This window comes from Amia ocellicauda, chromosome 14 (genome assembly GCF_036373705.1).
Source record: "Amia ocellicauda isolate fAmiCal2 chromosome 14, fAmiCal2.hap1, whole genome shotgun sequence".
Taxonomy (NCBI): domain Eukaryota; kingdom Metazoa; phylum Chordata; class Actinopteri; order Amiiformes; family Amiidae; genus Amia; species Amia ocellicauda.
In genome coordinates, this window is record NC_089863.1 from 32,219,447 (window position 1) to 32,233,602 (window position 14,156).

Below are 14,156 nucleotides of genomic sequence, written 5' to 3' on the forward strand. Positions count from 1 at the left end.
TTCAACTCTAGATCAACAAATCAAAGACAAATCACTTCCGTGACCAAATCAAAGACCATGGGATCACATATGATAACACACAAATCGTTAACCAAAAAAGGTTATAAACACATTGACTACAATACCGGTTAGTAAGACGAAGGTGAGTCTCTCGTTAGTATTATTAGTCAGACATTAAATAACTACGCAGGTTAGTATTTATGTCTGGTAACTTCTCGTTATATATATATCAGTCTCATTTACGTTTAGGTGCCGAGAAAGATCCTATCATTACTTGTTACCACAATTTCCCTTAACTGATTATTATTCAATGATTAAGGATAGGCAGGGCCACCAATAATCTAATGTCTATTAACTTGTGTCAATTTCAGACTAAACAGTTACACAGGAATGAGAAGATATTTCTCAGCGTTGACAGATTTTATTTCTAAAATTATCAACAAAACAGTTTAATGCAACACACATTTATATGTAAGAAAACTAAATGATATTACACATTCTAGAGTTATGAATCACAGATCAACATTTCTAATTGATTTCTCAAATGTCATGAATCATGAACTCCAAACTGTTAAACTTATCTGAACTTCGTCGCAGAGAGGCCTCTCCGTCTTCGGGCTCAGATAACAGCACACGGCACGAGGTCCATGTGGTTTGGAACAAAGGCAGTCCGGTTTGGCTTTGTCCAAGAACTTCCACTCAGTCGATGCACCTGGAAGTTGGGGTTTCGCGAAAGTAGAGTCGTTTCCAAACAGATTTTCCACTGGTTTGAAGGCTCCAAGGTTGTGCACAAAATCTTCTTGGCAAGCAGGGTCTCTCACCGTACTTATTTGAAGACAAAGTCTTTGAGGAAAGCAAGGCCCTGTTTGTTCCAAGGGTCAAGTTTCTTAAGACTCAAATAGCTATTTAAATGACTGACACTTTCATATACAGTCGACTTAGTCAATTGTCCAGCTGTAAAACTCCACTGATCAGGTGGGCACAGGCGGGCAGCGCAGTCTGTAAAGTTCTTTATTTAATAAAGTCCTTTAAAATAATTCTTCGTACGGCTCAATCTCCTTCTCCCAGTTTAACTGTTCTGTTGCCGGCAAAGACTTGGTTGGTTTCTGGTTCCGGTTCTGGCAACAGAGCTACAGGTTGAGCTGTGGCAGCGAGTTACTGGTTCAGGTGAGAGAGAGCGAGAGAAAGACTGTCCGCTGTTCCTTATAGTCTGTCAGATCAATAGGTGATTGGTCCCTGAGTTCTTGAGATTGGATTTCGGTTTCAGCCCCCAGTGTCCTATTGGAGGGGGGCTTGATTTATGACTGATGTCAATCCATGCCATCTTTTGGAAATGCCGGTTGGCCTGGGTTCGTAGCTCTATGTCGGGATTTCGGCTCTCATCCACTTATCACCTACAGGCCCATTTCTCCAGACATTTCACAGCAGGACTCTAAACCATTCGGCCCATTCTCGGTGCCATCCTCCCCAAAACTGTCACTTTGATGCAAACCAGTTCCAAGCTGATGAGCTAAGGAAATCTGATAACTTTGGGGGGGAGAGGTCTTCTTTAGATCAGTGCTTCAGCTCAGAGCCCAAATGCTCTTATCCAAATACACCCAACATAACGCTACACCCCCTACCCCCCCCCCCGTGCATTACATGATCACCATGCGGCCCTATCTCTCTCCTCCTCGCGGCAGCACCGTTTGGCTTCCTCGGTTCCCCTATGTCCCCACAGCCCCCTCCTCGCAGGTGCTCGAGCAACATAACGTCTGCTCTGGTCGTCTCAAACTGTGTGATCGCGCTACATGAGACTTTGTTTTCATGCTGCCCTCCTTCTCCTCTTTGACCTCCTCTGAGATGCCGATCTCTACCGCTTCCCTTGCAGGACCTCTTTGCAGCCAGCAGCGTGTTTTCTGCAGACCAGTCTAACCCTTCCTCCAATCAGTGTCCCCCCACCATGCGCCGCCGCAGTGCGGTCTCTGTGCTTTCTTCAGCAACCCTTGTCCTCCTCTATTCCTCCACTCCTTCATTCTTGCTAGGACCCAGGGCTGCTCTCTGCCTGCCCATCCGTCACGCCGCCTTTCATCCTGTCACTGGTCGTGTCCTCGCTCACGGCATCCTCGACCCCCAACCCCCGCCCTGTTCCAGATGCTACATTGCTCACGTCTCCAGGTCATGACGCATGTCCTTCTGCATCGCTCCCACCTACAGTGCTCTCTTTGGCCACCTTGTCACAGCTCCACCCCCTCCTCAGTTCTGCTTGGACCCAGGGCCACCCCTCTGTTCCATTCTACTGTAATTTTATTTCAACCCTTGGCTTCAAGCCTGGCTCAGTTTAGTCTCATACCTCCTTCTGCCCTCCATTGCATCCACTTTGCGCTGGCTGGGTCCATGCTTGCCGCCCTGACCCAGGTTCCCCTGAACTGCTCTCTTGTTCTTCTCTCCCTCATACTCCATGCTGCCCTGTGCTGCCCCTCGCGCTCATTACCTCAATGTGTAGTGCGGTCTTCTTTCACCATCTCGCTTTTTGGAGTTCTCGCAAAAACATTTACCAGCACAATTGGCAAGTATCATAAATCATCGCTCCGGCCACCTCACACTTCCATAAATGGACACCTTAACCAGTCTGCTACGCTTCATCTCACAATTGAGATACATCACCATCCACTCCGCAACTCTGCGCTTTACTCCATCATTACATACCAGTCTGTCCCGGGATGATGCCCTGGGTCGGTTATATGACCAGGTCGCAGTTGTGTACGGTTGCATAGTGAATGCACAGTTTCATATTGACAAAGACTTGTTATATAGAGTAACCAAAAATTGTGGGGGGAACCCGGTCACAAAACAATTGCTGGTACCACGTTTGTACAGGCGCTTTGTGTTTCTCTCTGCACACAAAGTACCTATGGCGGGTCACCTGGGTCGTGACAAGACCTTAAGCTGGATAACGGACCGATTCTTCTGGCCAGGCATCAAAAAGGAGGTAGAAAGGTGGTGTGCTGCCTATCCCGAGTGCCAGAAGACCAATACCAGTGCAGTACCGCTACCTCTCATGAAGATACCATTTGAGCGCATTGGGATGGATTTGATCGGTCCGTTAGAGAAAAGCTCCGCAGGGTATCGATTTGTGCTGGTCATAGTAGATTATGCCACTCGGTATCCAGAAGCGATTACTCTACGGACAATGTCAGCAACTAGGATCACTGTTTAAGGTCTTCAATAGGGTGGGGATCCCAAAGGAAATCCTGACAGATCAGGGCACTCCCTTCATGTCACGCATGATGTGAGACCTCTGTAGGCTGCTGGGGATAAAGTCCATCAGGACCTCAATCTATCATCCCCAGACCAACGGCCTAGTGGAGCGCTTTAATAAAACCCTAAAGAACATGATCTGTAAGTTTGTGAGCACAGACGCTCAGGACTGGGACAAGTTATTGCCGCCCCTGCTGTTCGCTGTACGCAAGGTTCCCCAGGCGTCCACCGGCTTCTCTCTCTTTGAGCGGTTATACGGGAGGCGGCCGAGGGGCATCCTTGATTTAATAAAGGAGAACTGGGATGCTACCGCCCCCTCCCGGACCTCTATGGTACAGCATGTCCTAGACCTGAGAGATCGACTATCGGCACTGGGGAAAATTGCACAGTCGAATCTCTTACAGGCCTAGGAGCAACAACAGCGCTTGTACAACAGGGGAGCCCGGTTATGATCCTTCACACCGGGGGACAAGGTATTGGTGTTACTCCCAACTTCAATGTCTAAGCTGCTGGCTAAGTGGCAGGGACCCTTTGTAGTCACATGCCGCTTAGGGGATGTCGATTATGAGGTGTGTCGCCCAGATCGTCGGAGAGAAAAGAAGATATACCATCTCAACATGCTGAAGAAGTGGCAAGAGAAGGAAGCTTTGTGTGCTCCTAGTTCCTCCCAAAATAAAGAGTCTGAAGCCGCTGTTTCTGAGGTTCGCATTGATCCCAATTTAACAGCAGGTTCGCTCTTTATTACGCAGCTTCCAGCATTTCTTTTCTCACCGACCCGGGCTCACACCTCTCATTGAACACCACATCCACAGGGCAACGGACACCTGCGTGTGTGTCAAACCCTATCGCACCCCCTATTACAAAAAGCAGGCTGTCAATGCAGAAGTGCAGAAGATGTTGGAGCTGGGAGTCATAGAGAAATCACAGACGGATTGGTATAGCGCTATAGTCTTAGTGCCAAAGCCTGATGGCAGCACTAGATTCTGTGTTGATTATAGGGAGCTCAACGTGGTGTCTAGGTTTGATGTCTATCTGATGCCTCGTGTGGACGAGTTGCTGTACCGGCTGGGCACTGCTCACTTTTTCACGACACTGGACTAAACCAATGGATACTGGCAGATCCCCCTCAGTCCAGCGTCCCGAGAGAAAACCGCTTTCTCCAGTCCTTGGGGTTTGTAACAATTCCGCACTATGCCTTTCGGGCTGCACGGAGCCCCAGCCACTTTCCAAAGGCTGATGGACTGTGTGCTCCGACCCAACCAACCATATGCCTCTGCTTACTTGGACGATGTGGTGATTTTCAGTAAAGACTGGAATTGCCACCTTGTCCATGTATCAGCTGTGCTCCGGTCCCTTCAGCAGGCAGGGCTCACGGCAAACCTGGGCAAGTGCGCAGTTGGGAGGAGTAAGTCCAAAAAGGAAGTTCGGAAGTTCTTGGGGTTTGCCAGTTATTATCGCCGGTTTCTACTGGACTTTGCCACCCTGGCTTATTCCTTGACCGAACTGACACGAAAAGGTGCTCCAGATACGGTCCAGTGGACGGAGCAGTGCCAAGTGGCTTTCCAGGCTATTAAGGACCGCCTCTGCCAGCACCATGTTGAAATGCCCTGACTTCTCTCTCCCCTACAGACTGACGCCTCGGAAGTTGGAGTGGGCGCGGCCCTTTCCCAGGATTTTGGGGGTCAGGAGCACCCGATCATTTATCTCAGTAAAAAAACTATCGTCCCAGGAGCGTAAGTATAGCACGATTGAGAAGGAGTGTCTCACTATAAAGTGGGCTGTCGAGACGCTCCGCTACTACCTCCTGGGGCACCCCTTCACCCTGGAAACGGACCACGCTCCCCTGCAGTGGCTGCACCGCATGAAGGACTCCAACCACTGCATCACCCGCTGGTATCTTGCCCTGCAGGACATCAACTTCCGAGTGCATCACTGCCCCGGCCCTCAGCACCTCAATGCCGACTTCCTCTCCCGTCCCTTTCCCTCTCCTTCCCTTGTCCCTTCCTTTTCTCCCTCCCTTCTCTCTCCCGGCCCGCATGTCAGGCGGCCCTTTTCTGGGGGGTGTGATAGGCTGCTGTTTACGCTCGCTGATTAGGTGCTCATGTGCCGCAGCTGTGTTGTCCGCTGCCTTGCAAACAGGCTGCAGACTCACGGCTGTGGGCAATGAGCACCGTGGTGATTGTGACGTCAGCTGCAGCTGTGCCCTGTCTATTTAAACCCTCTCCTTCCCCGACGTAGACAGCTAACCGCCGAGAAGGAGGACTGAGTCCAAAACCCCTGTCTGCCCGGAGCACCCCGATTGTGGACACTTGTGTGTTTGTTTTGCTTTTGTTCTTTTGTTTTTGTGTCTCCCCCTGTGTGTTGCCAAACCTGAAGTTAATAAAGCCCGGACACAACTGGAACCGGAGACTCTCTCTCACTCCCCATTATTTGTGTCGTTATTTGTGAAAGACACCCCATAACATTTCACATCATTTTATAATTGTCAGTAATAAATGCAACCTAAACATATGAATGATAGTATACTGTAGTACCTTGTTTAATAGTATAACAAAAACTACAGTACTGCAGTTCTACAACAAATACTATAGTAGTATCTTATACTATAGTATACTGTACCTTGTGATGTATTAATTACTACAGTAGTACAACACATACTGTATTATACTTTATTATACCATAATACACTATTATACTACAGTATACTGTAGTAGCTTGTGAGTACAGTATCGTACTTCTATTACTATTAATAATACTACTATTAATACTAATAGCAACAACTGACATTTACTTATACTAACTTACATACTATGACTAAAAATATGAACGTACCTGCCATATACAATTACTAAGCTGCATACTTTTACATACTATTCATGATGCTCCTATTCCAAATTATTATACTTCTGCTGTGTGGTTATAATCATATTAACCTGCATACTATTACACATTTTTGACATACTTACAAAGGCCAAAATAATAATACTGTTTATTTGGTTGAGTATTTCACATTTTACATAAATAAAAACAATTCCAATTTTAATACTTATGATTAAAATCATTTAAAATATCAGTTCTTAAAATCACTTAAAAATTTTTAAAATCTTGTGATTTTTAACAAAACTAAAACAATTAACTTTAAAATAAACGTGCTCAAATCAAATAAACAAAACGTGATAAAAGCAAAAACTGCACACCAACAAAAAAGTCAAATACATTGAAAATAACTGAAAATGCATTAGACAAAATAAAGAAACAATTAAAAAGGAAAAAATAAAAAACAAACAAAAAAAGTCTAATGCATTTTAAATTAAACCCAAAACGGTCAATGTATTTGACAACAAAATATACAAAACTATACCTAAAAAGCCCTAAACAATGTGATTTAAAAACAACTAAATCTTTAAAAACAATTAAGATTCGTTATTTATAATCTTCTTTTAAAAACAATCATTCATAAAATCTTTAAAAGATCTTTAAAAGATCTTGGACTCGGGCTCCAGCAGGGGGAACTAACCGTCCCCGGAGGTGGGTCCCATCATGGGATCCTGAGCTCCCCCAGATCTTGTATGCGCCAGTTCTTAAAGGCTTCCTCCTTGCCCCTCTGATGGACCTCCAGATTGACGTAGTCTTTTACAAACACCATGCCCCTCCGCGCGATGACGATCGGGTCCAGCTCCTGCTTATTGAACAAACAGATGTTCCGTCCCTCCCACAGTGCCTGCTTCACTGCGCAGACGACACGCCACCAGCACCTCAAGGTAGATGTAGAGATTCCCTTGGCTGGACCGTATAGGATCTGCTGGGCGGTCGCCCGCGCAGGAACGGCGAACCTGTGGAGGAACGGAGAAAACAGGAGCCAGACCCTGTGGGCGGAGGGGCACTCACTAAAGATGTGAGCCTCCGTCTCCTTCCCCAAGCAACCCTTATAGGGGCAGGTGTCATAAGGAGCTATGCCCCTTCTGTGCATGAACACTCGGGTGGGGAGACACCGACTCACAGCCATCCAGGAGACATCTTTCTGCGTGTTCGTGAGGCAAACGTGCGTAGCGTTAGCCCAGATAAACCGGCAGGTTTCGGGAGGGAAATCTTCTATCCGGCTGGTCTCCTGGGCAGATCTCATCTGACTACAGATGGTCTTGTAATCCCAGGAGGCCAGCACGACTTTATGGAGGCCTACTTCGAGCGCAAAGGCTCGGAGCGCCCTGTAGAACGGCGGGGGATCCCACGAGTGCGGCCTGGTGTTATCCATGGCGCAGAGGCCGAATGGTCTCAGGCTGCTGGCAAAATAAAAGCGGTTCATGAAACTCACTTTCTTGCCAGCAGCCTGGATGTTCTTGACCACATAGGCCAGCCCCTGCGCCTTTATCAGCCGCACAACGTCCGGGACCCCCCTGCCTCCATCCAGGGTACCCTTCACCATCTGCACTCTTTTCAGCCTCTCCATTTTGCTCCCCCAGACAAACCGAAATATAATTCGGGTCACTAGTTTTGCGATAACCTTGTCTGGGGGGAAGATCATTCCTACGTAGAGGAGTATCGGGAAGAGGATGGCCTTTACGACCAGCACCTTACCAGCCATCGTCAAGGTCCTTGTGCTCCAGCCGTGGATCTTCCTTTGGACCTTTGCTATGGCCTCCTCCCAGCTCCGGGTGCCCGTGTTGGTCCCGTCGATCGTGATCCCCAGAACCTTGATAAACGGCTTCACAGGGAACACGGTCGGCGGGCCCCGGCCGACAGGCCATGCCCTGGAGAGGTAGACCTCGCTCTTGGCCTTGTTCACAGCGGCCCCCGTCGCCCTGCAGAAGCCGTCCAGCAGTTCCTCGACCCTGGCCACGGACGGAGCGTCCGTGCAAACCACGGCCACGTCGTCCATATAGGCCAGGGCCTTCAGTTGCTCTCCGCCGGAACCCGGGAGATGGAAACCTGTCACCCGGACGTCCCGGCGGATCGCCTGCATGAATGGCTCCAAGCAGAGGACGTACAGCAGGGCCGACAGGGGGCAACCCTGCCGGACCCCCGACCTGACCGGAAATGGTTCGGTCAGGTGGCGGTTCACAAGGACCCTGCTGCTTAGGCCGCTGTAGATGATCTTGACCCACTTCCTCAGGCCAAGAGCGAGACCCATCCTCTCCATAACAAGCTGCAGGTATTCGTGGCCCACTCTGTCGAAGGCTTTCTCCTGGTCCAAGCTGATTAGGACCAGGGGAAGCCCTCTCTCGTTCGAGTAGGCCACGACATCCCTGAGCAGCATGGCGTTGTCGGCCGCCGATCTCCCCCGGGCACCACAGACCTGGTCGGGACCCACGACTTGAGGGAGTGGCCGCTGCAGCCGGAGCGTCAGTGCTTTGGCCAGTATCTTGTAGTCGGTGCACAGGAGGCTGACTGGCCGCCAGTTCCTCAGATCTTTCGGGTCTCCCTTCTTGTGAAGAAGGGAGAGGATACTCTTCTTCATCGAAGGGGCCAATCTGCCCTCTCTGTACATCGACCCCAGGACCTGGCCCAGATCTTCCTTAAGCACCTCCCAAAAGATCTTATAGAACTCAGCAGGGATCCCGTCGGGACCCGGTGTCCTTCCAGAGTTAAGACTCTTTATCACCTGGGAGAGTTCAGTGGTGGTGATCTCTGGATCCTCCTCCTCCTCCTCGTCCCCCTCATTGCGGGACTCCAACAGGGACAGAAAGTGATGGATCAGATTTTGATCCACCACCTTCTGGTCGTACAACTCCCTGTAGAAATCCCGCACCACTGTCTCAACAGCCTCTCTGCCTTCCACCTCTTGCCCCGAGGAGTCGATCATGGAGGACATTGCAGGCCGCCTCTCCTTCGTTTTCTTGAAGAAGAAGCGGCTGCATTTCTCATCGTCCTCCATGATGCGGACCCTGGAAAGGACCTTGATCTTTTCTTGCTCCTCCCGATAGAGGGCGGAGAGACTCAGTTTGACCCGGGCCACCTCCTCAGCTAGGTCGAAGCCTCTGAGCTGTAAAAGACTCAGGCGCTGGAGGCGGGCGTTTAGATGGGAATATCTCGCCCGCCTCTCGCGAGCTTTCCGTTTCCCCAGCTGAATGAAGTAGCCCTTGGTTCTTTTCTTCATCATCTCCCACCACTCTATGGGAGAATCAAAAAGGTCCTTCAGGGTCCTCCACTCCTCGAGGCGTCTGCTAAAGGTCTTAATCACACGAGGGTCATCGAGCAGAGAGGTGTTGAGTTTCCAGACCCCAGGCCCCGACTCCCGTGTGCTCGGAATGAGCACCTCTGTCGTCAGGAGCCTGTGGTCTGAAAAGAAGACCGCCTCCGAAGACATGGCGGTCCTCTCCAGTGGCTTGCTGAGGAGGACGAGATCTATCCTGGAGAAGGAGGAGCCAGAAGAACTCACCCAGGTGAACAAGGGGACCAGGTCCCGACCTGCGTCGCAGAGTTCAAAGTCCTCCACGAACGCAGCGAGGTCCCTGCTGCATCTATCGTTGCGGGGCTTACTCCGGTCTACATCCCTCAGAGCACAGTTGAAATCACCTAAAACGATAACTGGCAAGGTGCCGATCAGGAGCGGGCGTAGCTGAGGGAGAAAGAGGACTCTCTCTCTCTGGCTGGTGGGGGCATAGACATTGACCAGCCTCAATACAGCCCCCTTGTATTTAAAATCGAGGCTGGCCAGTCTGCCCGCCTCTATAACCTTAAATGTTTTAACTGTTAAGAAGGGGTTTTTCAGGAGTACGGCAATCCCGTCCGCTCGGGACACATTGGACCCCGACCAGAAGGATTCTCCTAGGGTCCAAGTGTCCCGGAGATCTTTGTATTCTTTTTGGAACGGGATGCCGCACTCCTGCAAACAGATAATATCCGCCTTCATTCCAGCCAGAGAGTTTAAAACATCGGTCCTCTTTTTCACCTCAGCAATGCTCCTCACATTAATTGAAATAATGGTTAATGCCATAATGGCTGTGAGGGCAATTACCCGCTCCGTAACAATCATGTAAAGAAACCTTTCTCTTCCCCACTCCTCTCTTCTCCCTCACCTAGCTTAGCGCTAGCACCCATCATTTCAATCATTTGCCTCACCGCTTGATCCTCTAGGAAGACTATGGGGGGGGCTCGGCTCCCGCCACCCGGTAAGGCGGGCAAAACTCCACTGGGCTCAGGGCCCGTGGTGCTGGAGGTTCTCCCTGGTTCCTTTGAGGCCGAGGCCCGACGAACAGATGGCAGGGCAGAGGCTTTATGTACAACTGGGGAGAAAACTGTGTAGACCCCGCTAGTTGTTCTTTTAACTAATGGTGGGGGAGGGGGTGGTCTCTCCCTTCCCGGCTGTCTGCCGCCGCAGGCCTCCTCCCCCAGCGCCAGTGACCTTGCCATCACGTCCCTGATGTCTTTCTGGGAAAGGACACTGGCGCCGACTCTTGTCTCCTGAGGACCTGCGGCTCTCCCACTACTGCCGGGAGGGCATACCTGACCCCTCCCCTGGGAGAGTCTCAGTTGTGGGGCAGGAGGAATGTTATTTCTAGGGGGCCTCTCATCTACCAGGCTGCACACTCGGGGCAGTGGAGAAGGCCCACCACTCTCCTCTCCGGAGTCAGAGTGGGGCGTATAGAAATTTGAGGGAGGGGACTCTGGAGCGGGGGAGGAGCCGGCAGGGGGGGGAGAATCTGCAGAATGAATCCTTTTTTTCATCATACCCCCCTTACCCATGCTCCTCTTCTCAGCCCTCCTTCTCTTCCCCGCTACCACTGTCCACTCTCCCTCTGCCTCCACTTCTGACCCAGAGTCAGAGAGGGAGCCTATGAGGCTCCTGAGGATTGTTTCCTCTCTACCCCCATCTTGGGATATCACCTTTGGAGGAGCCTCCGCTTGATTTTCTCTCTCTCCACCACCCCCGAGGGCCCGCGCCCTATTTGCATAGGAGGAGGGACAATTCCTAAAGAGGTGCCCTCCCCCACCGCACAGGTTGCAGGCCCTCTCCTGCTTGCAGGCCCTGGTCTGATGTTCCCCGCCGCAGACCTTGCACTTAACAACGGTACAGGCTGCGGCTAAATGACCCAGGGCCCCGCAGTTCCTACATAATTTGGGCATGCCATGATAAAAGACAAGCCCCCTATTTGCTCCTAAAACCACGGTGCTTGGTAGATGGCGTACTCCGCCGATGGCGGCCACTTCCACCTGCAGGCGCACCTGCCACCGCCGAGCACCGGTCCAGACCCCATCCTCATCATTAACTCTCCTGCTTTCAGACAGGATCTCACAGTGTCTCCTCAGCCATACTTCTACGTCGTACTCTGCCACTGCTTCGTTGTAAAACTGAATAGTTACAATTTTAATCTCTCTATCTGTCAGGGCGTCGACCACAAAGTCATTCAGGGGCATGCTGTCTTTTTTTTCCCTATACAGGTTCCAAAAACTCTCCAGCACTTGAGGGTTCTTAAAGCTCACCTCGAACACGTCCCTAGGTCCAGGCAGTTTTACCACACAGTTCAGCTCAGAAGGGGCAAAGCCCAGGCCCCTCTGCAGCACGGACCTGCTGAACTCCAGCCGGGTGAGGGCCGCGGTCTCGGCTCCAGCCTCGCGGCTGAAGCGCACCGCATTATGGCGCCTCACACCGGCGGTTCGCTGGGCCATGCTGCACTTTCCTACCTTGGAGAAGGGTCGGGAGGCTCTCAATCCGGAGGTCGGGGCAAGTCCACCTGGCTGGGGAGCAGCTTCCACCTCCGGGGCTCTTGCAGGGAGCGGGCCTTGCGGGGAGAAGTCCGGGCCCTGGCTGCAGGAGGCCTCCCTCAGGGACGTTGCCGATCGGCCTGGTCGGTCCCTGGAATCCGAGGCCTCTCCTGGATCCTGGCTGGTGACGTCAGCGGGGAGCAGTCCTGGTCAGGCCGGGCTCCGGGTAGATGGTCGGCCGGGCTTCTGGATGGGACCCACTCCGTGAGGAGTCCTCCGACCCCTCTGGCTAGGTCCCCTGTCGCTCCCGGTCCGTCCCAATCTCCACTCGCCTCGGCCTCCGGACCGCTCCAAGGACCCAGGACTCTGCAGCTCTGTCAACCGGCACCTCCCCGTCTCGTCTGGTCTGGCCTGATGGATCAGCTCCCTGCAAGGAAAAAAGAAAGACTGTCAAATACAGCTCTAAAAGCCCCCTGCTGGACAAAGGTTTCTCTCACTATTGGAGGGAAACCCGAGTCCAAAATAATAATAATATTAATAATAATTAAAAAATCACGGGCGGCACGGTGGTTAGCACTACTGCCTCACAGCTCCAGGGGTCCTGGGTTTGAGTCCCAGGTCAGGGGGCCTGTCTGTGTGGAGTTTGCATGTTCTGCCCGTGTCCACATGGGTTTCCACAGGGCACTCCGGTTTCCTCCCACTGTCCAAACACATGCGGGTTAGGTTGATTGGTCACACTAAATTGCCCTGTGTGTGTTGCCCAGCGATGGACTGGTGTCCTGTCCTGGGTGTGTTCCTGCCTTTCGCCCTATGCCTGCTGGGATTGGCTCCAGCTTCCCCACGACCCTCATCAGGATAAGTGGTTTTGAAGATGGATGGATGGAACAACAACTTACATTTACTTATACTAACTTACATACTATGACTAATAATATGAATGTACCTGCCATATACAATTACTAAGCTGCATACTTTTACATACTATTCAAGATGCTCCTATTCCAAATTATTATACTTCTGCTGTGTGGTTACAATTATATGAAACTGCATAGTATTACATATTTTTAAATACGTTTTTGTCATACTTACAAAAGCCAACTTAATAATAATTACAATTAACTATACAACTTTATATAGCGCACCCATAACATTTCACAATATATTTTTCTCATTGTCAATAATAAATGCAACCTAAACAAATGACTGATAGTATACTGTAGTACCTTGTCATGTACTACAGTATAGTATAACAAATAGTACAGTTCAACAACAAATACTATGATAGTGTTGTATACTATATTATTACCTGTATTACCTTGTGATGCATTATATATATATATATATATATATATATATATATATATATATATATATATATATATTACTACAGTAGTACAACACATACTGTAGTACATTATTATATCATAATACACTATTATACTACACTATACTGTAGTGGCTTGTAATATACTACAGGACACGTTTATACAGTAGTATACTAAGATATACTACACCACACTTTTGTACTGTAGTATACTGTGATATACTATAGGACACTATTGAATACTGTAGTACCTTGTAATATACTACAGTACTACAGTTCTACAACATATACTATGGTACAGCGCTGTATACTATAATATACTGTGTTTCTTTGTGATGTATTATCGTTATTACTACACTACAACAAATACTATAAAACACTACTTTATACCATATTACAATTTTATACTATAGTATACTGTAGTATCTTGTACTTACTACAGTTCTACATGTACAGTGAAACATACTGCTTACTATACTCAAACATACTTTCAGACAAAGTTTCTCCAGGAACTTTAGCATTATAATCCTTCATTTTATTTTTAACTAGTCACTGCACCAGGTCCTGTGAAATCCACGTTTTTAATACACTCGGATATTAACTGTAAGCAGTAATTGTTTCTGTACGTGGTTTTCACTCCATGCTGCTAATAAAACTGTAATTTCTTCGTGATCCCACACGGCACTTGAAATTATATCTTCCAACATAATATAGCTGATCTCTTCACTGTCTGTCTGCAAGTCTGAAAGCGAAGTATTTCCTTAGTGGGCATCCCGTCTGGCACCAGATAGTTAAACCGTCCACACGTCCAGATGCTTTGCAAGTGGAAATGGGGTAATAAACAAGCAGTGTGCGCGCTGAGAGGAGCATTCTCTTAGTTAAAACAAATGTTCTGATAAGAATATTATAGACACTCCTGCTTAACATACACACGTCATTATTTCAACGA

General features: G+C 49.3%; 1 protein-coding gene across 2 annotated transcripts in view; it reads right to left on the reverse strand.

Moving 5' to 3' along the window:
* Nucleotides 1-11,933, reverse strand: part of LOC136767688 (uncharacterized) — a 53,293-nt gene extending 41,360 nt beyond the window's left edge. For both annotated transcript variants that reach the window (XM_066721633.1, XM_066721634.1), the window contains exon 1: nt 11,863-11,933. The gene's annotated coding sequence lies outside the window, so the exon portion shown is untranslated. The remainder of the gene's footprint in view (nt 1-11,862) is intronic.
* Between the last annotated feature and the right edge of the window lie 2,223 nt (nt 11,934-14,156).